Genomic DNA, 5,870 nt, shown 5'->3' on the forward strand with positions numbered 1-5,870 from the left:
TGAAAATTGGTCCACAGGTAGTAGTCATGTGAGATATAAATCTTGAAATATAATTCAGGCGTCCGAGGAAACCTCTGACTTACTTTTCAGTTTGAGGGGCCGACATCTCTCTGATGGCTCGGACATTGTCAGGATCAACTTCAATGCCTCTTTGGCTGACAATGAAGCCTAGCAACTTTCCAGATCTTACACCGAATGTACATTTGTTGGGATTCAACCGCAACCTGTACTTTCTCAATCTTTCAAACATCTTTTTCAAATACACAACATGCTGCTCTTCATCACTTGACTTCACAATCATATCGTCAACATATACTTCAATCTCTTTGTGAATCATATCATGAAACAGAGTAGTCATACCTCTCTGATACGTTGCACCAACATTTATCAAACCAAATGGCATCACCTTATAACAGAATGTTCCCCATGGAGTAATGAAAGAAGTTTTTTCTCTATCTTCAGGTGACATTCGTATCTGGTTATAGCCAGAGAAACCATCCATAAAGGAGAACACTTTGGATTGAGCAGTACTGTCAACGAGCACATCAATATGTGGCAATGGGAAGTTATCTTTCGGACTGACTTTATTCAAATCTCTGTAATCAACACACATCCGAACTTTCCCATCTTTCTTTGGCACTGGTACAATGTTGGCGATCCACTCAGGATATTCAGCTGTCATGAGGAAACCTGCATCAATTTGCTTTTGCACCTCAGCCTTGATCTTAAGAGCCATGTCTGGACGAGACCTTCTCAATTTCTATTTGACGGGAGGGCATTCAGGTCTTGTCGGTATCCGATGTTCCACAATCTTGGGATCTAGACCCGGCATATCTTCATAGGACCATGCAAAGAGATCCAGATAATCATGGAGAAGCTGAGTAATCTTCTTTTTTACTTCTGGCTCAAGTGCAGCACCAATTTTGATCTCTCGCTTGTTCTCTTCAGTACCCAGATTAATAAGCTCAATCTCTTCCTGGTGGGGCTGAATGGCTCTTCTTTCTTGCTCAAGCAGTCGAGTGATCTCATACGGTATCTCTTCGTCATCCTCCTCATCTTCAGCTTCGTATACAGGGAATTCAAAATTTAGAGGAACCGTAGGTCACTGTGTTCAACGGGTTTATTATGGTTCAATCTGCATAATATGATTGGGATGATTTTAGAAAAAGGTTTTTCATGCAGATTTTTGAAATTAATAAGAAAATAAAGACGTTTTGGTTTTTTTTTTCTGGCATTACCATTATTTCCAAGAAAAAGGCACTAAAAAGTAAAAAACAAAGAGTCGCGGAAAAGACGACAACTTTTATTGATAACGGCAATGCCGAAACAAACATGCCCTTCCAAAGACACCACTTTCGCCTTGGGCAGAGCGAAAGGATTATTATTTTGAAAACAAAGAAAAGCATGAGCAACAAGACACATTACATGGAGGTATGCATGACTAAAGGAACATCAATGGCCTCCCAATTTCTCACGGTGCCTCCTGGTACAACAAACGTAGGCACATAACTACTTTCGGCAGCATCTTCAGCAATAACGTTAATAAACCCAGCACTGTAGAAAGTTCCTGTTGAAACGCCTGAGGTTGGGGTGAAGCCAAGGCCCTCTCTGCGTTTATTCTCCAAAATCTGTATCACTTTGCCCCAGCCAGCAGCTTGCCCTTCTTGAACAGCTTTCTGGGCGTCCTTCAATGAAGCCATAGTAGCACTACCTCTTCGGGGTTCTGCGCCTTCAACAGTCAAGCCTTGAAATGACGTCCCTTCAGCGGATCCTACTTCAACACAAGAGAAAGATGACACTTGGCTAACCAGATACGCTTCTTCACCATGCACAGTGACAAGCTTACCGTTCCTCACAAACTTGAGCTTTTGATGCAGGGTGGAAGTTACTGCCCCATCATCGTGAATCCATGGTCATCCGAGGAGGCAACTGTAAGAAGCATTGATGTCCATGACTTGGAAAGTGATCTGGAATGTCTCAGGACCAATGGTAATTGGCAGATCTACTTCTCCAAGAACATCTTTACGAGATCCGTCAAAAGCCTTGACCAAATAGCTGCTTCCCCTTAGAGAAATTCCATGAGGACTCAACTGTCTCAGTGTAGACTCAGGCATTACATTTGAGGATGATCCAGTGTCCACCAATACGTTGGATATCATGTCAGACTTGCAGTGCACTGAGATATGCAGAGCTAAGTTGTGGTATTTCCCTGCTTCAGGAAGTTCATCGTCACCAAACCACAAGTTATTACAAGCAGTAATGTTACCCACTATTCCATCGAACTGATCCACAGAGACTTCATGATCAACATAGGCCTGTTCCAGTACTTTCATCAACACTTTCTTGTGGGCTTCTGAGCTCAGGAGCAGAGACAAGATAGATATTTTCAACGGAGTTTGCAGCAGCTGGTCTACAATCTTATAATCGCTCTTTTTAATGAGCCTCAGAATTTCGTCCAGTTTAGACTCTTCAATAGACTGGCCCAATGGGCTGGCATTCTTGTCAACAGGAGGAGCAACCGGTAGAGTTACTGTGGTAGCAGGTGTAACAACCTTCTTCTGGAACAAGGGTGGACGGACCCTTCCACTTCTCAGAGTTGTAGTTTCTTCAGTAATGTTACTAACCGCAGCCGGGGATACCAGAGGCACCTCTACCCCATTCTCAATCATAGTTGCATCATACTTGTAAGGGATTGCCTTAGTAGAGGCATAGGATACTGGACCAGGTAGCCTGATCACCAAGGGTTCAACATTCCTTGTCTGAGGCACACTCCCAATAGGAGAATCATGAAACACCGGCACAATCATACAAACGTCGCTGGCAACCAAGTACTTATTGTCCATTAGGCTCTGTATATCACCCTGCACTGTACAACAACCCATAGGATTCTGAAGACACTCTGAACAGGAAGCATGATCGTGATTAAACAAGGAAGCTTGGCAAAGCTTGACATGTAGCGGCACCAAAGGAGTAGCAACATTACGGACATCTAAATTGGGAGCCCCTCGAGGATTCCGAGATGTTTCAACTTTATCAGAAGCCTCAATCATGTTAACAACTGCATGGTCTGGAAGTGGATTGTCAAGAACGTGTTGAACACTATTTTCAAAAGTCAATCGTCCTCTGTCCCTTAGATCCTTTACAACGTACTTCAAAGCATAGCACCCTTCAACATCGTGGCCCTGAGCGCCCTGATGGAATTCACATCTGAGGTCCTGTCGGAACCTGGGAGGCAATGGCGTAGGCGGAGGCTTGCCTGGCCTGGTGACGCAGTGCCCTTTAGCTAGTAGAGTTGGGAGCAGATCAGCATACCGCATTGGTATTGGTGGAAAATAAGGCCTGGGCCGAGGACCCTGTTGTTGGGGCTGTTGCTGTTGAGCAGGAGGCTGCTGTTGTACCTGCTGGGCAATGGCATTAACGGGCACTGGTGGTTGACCTGGTGGCAGAGGATATTGCTGGTAGAATGGTGGGAAGAAGGGATGTTGAGAGTACTGCATATATTGGTAGGGTAGGGGTAACTGAGCAGCATTAATAGGAGCGACAGCAGCTGTAGACTGGTTACCGGACACCATCCCTACTTCGGGTTCCTTCTTCTTATGGTGGCCATTACCATACTTCTTTGGCGCACTAGCTGAGGACTCACCTTTTTCAAGAATGATGATGCCTTCTCTGACATCCTCCTCTAGACGAGTTCCCATAGTAACCATGTCGGAGAAATTATTTGGTGCAGAGACTATCATCCTTTCAACATATTCTTTCTTCAAAGTTTTCAAGAATGTCTGTATCAGTTCTTCCTCATCGAGCCGAGGAGAAACACGGGCAGCTACCCCTCTCCATCTCTGAGCATATTCACGGAAGGTTTCATCTGACTTCTGAGACAAAGACATAAGAGAATCTCTATTCGGCTTCAAGCGGGTGTTGAACTCATAATGACTCTCAAAAGCAGCAGCGAGTTCCTCAAAAGTATGGATATTGTCTTTACTCAAGCCAGTGTACCAATCTGCCGCATCTTCTGTCAAGCTATCCTGGAAACAGTGGATCATTAGTGCATCATTATCTGCGTAGTTGGCCATCTTTCGGACGTACCGAATGACATGGCTATGTGGACAAGAAGATCCATTGTATTTGTCAAAATCTGGCACTTTGAACTTCTTAGGAATCTCAAATCGGGATACCAGGCATAAATCACGAGCCTTAGCAGAAACACCGTTCCCACGGCTAGCTTTGACCTCACGGAGCTCTCCAGCTAGCTCTCTTAACTGTTCTCTCATAGCCTCCATTATGGGGTCCTGTCCACGCGGAGTGTCAACATCGATTACCTGTTGCACAGTGTGTACAACAGGATCGGTAACAACAGTAGTCACTTGAGGCATAGAGGTAGATGTAGAAGCCAAAGTTGTTGTAGGAATATGTCTTTGATGGGCAATACCAGAAATACCGGTTGCAGTATTAGAAGCATAGAAAGCTGAGAGTCCATAAGGGCGCCCATTGGGCATAACAAACCGAGCATCAGAAGCCACAGTGGATAATGGGATGGATGGAATCATTTCAGTAGTAACCGGAACAGACGTGACCGGTTGTTCTTGTGCAGCCATAAGAGTAGACATATCGTCATGAGCCTTAGCCAAGTCTTCTTTCATAGCAGCCAATTCGGCACGGAGCTGAGCATTCTCTTCTTCAAAGTTAGCCATGTTTCTTCTCTTGTACAATCTTGTCTGATGAATTCTAGCTGGTTTGTACACCTTACGAGCACGAGCCACTTTTCAGACTGCGGCGGAAGAACCAGGAGGTAATGAGCATGAGGGAAGTTTTTTGTGACCAATGAATGCATATGATGCATGGGATGTATAAATGTGTATGCAAAAAAGACTCTTTTTGTGTTATCGAAGGGTTTTAGACAAATTAGAAATTTGTAAACATTACTAAACAACTGAAACATCATAACCAGACGAAACAATCAAACATCACAAGGTCTTACAAGATAATTCCCTTTGAAATGTTAAGCCAAGGGATAGACTTTGAAATGTAAAACAAAAATAACAACTGGAAACAACAACAGGAAACAGTAATCCTCAAGCATAGGAAGTGGAAGGACCATCCTCAGACTCAGACTCAGACTCGTAGCTGCAATATCAGGCATAGAAGTCTCGGGCACCCCTAGCCCTCTTGGAATCCCTCATAAGCAACTTATCATTTTCTTCAATTTCTTTTCTAGCCTTTGCCAACTCCTTCTTCAACGTCAAAACCTCATGAGTCTTCTGTTCATCTTTTCCATCCAAAGTCATGATCAAATTCTCAGCCTCATAGTATCTAGCCTTCCACTGATGCTTCTCTCGACTCTCCATAGCTAAATGCTCTTGATACATCTCCTGAGTAGGCGGTAGTGGAGGCAAAGGCATGGTTGGAATGGATGCAGACACATATCTCATGGTGGGGTAAGGCATACCAATCTTCTCAGCCTGGTTTATTACCCATTGAGTATAAGCCTCATGAGCAATACCAGATCTCACACCCATATGCTTCACATCTTTCTTTCGAATCTTGGACCAAGCCTCTATGAAATCTTCCTTTATTCCCGTTGGAGCATTGGAGTACTGGAAGAAATAAGGAGATGTAGCAAGATAGATGGGTTTCTCTTTCATTGGGAAACCAAATTGACGCAAGGCAAGCTCCGGGTTATAGTTGATTCCACCTCGGGTACCAAGAAGAGGTACAGTAAAAAACTTCCTACCACCGAAGATAATTTCTTTAACTCTAGCAGCGGGAGTGAGCCAAACCACTTCATTAGGGGTGAGAGCCATGATCCTCTGTGAAATAGTCCAATTCTATGGATTATCATGGAAAGACTTCGAAAGGTGCGAGATAAACCA

General features: G+C 44.0%; 1 pseudogene; it reads right to left on the reverse strand.

The window, feature by feature from the left end:
• Positions 1-1,348: 1,348 nt before the first annotated feature.
• On the reverse strand, positions 1,349-4,691 carry LOC146905962 (uncharacterized; annotated as a pseudogene).
• Positions 4,692-5,870: the final 1,179 nt, after the last annotated feature.

Source organism: Medicago sativa, chromosome 7, assembly GCF_051527215.1.
Source record: "Medicago sativa cultivar Bolivia chromosome 7, Bolivia_mono, whole genome shotgun sequence".
Classification (NCBI taxonomy): Eukaryota; Viridiplantae; Streptophyta; class Magnoliopsida; order Fabales; family Fabaceae; genus Medicago; species Medicago sativa.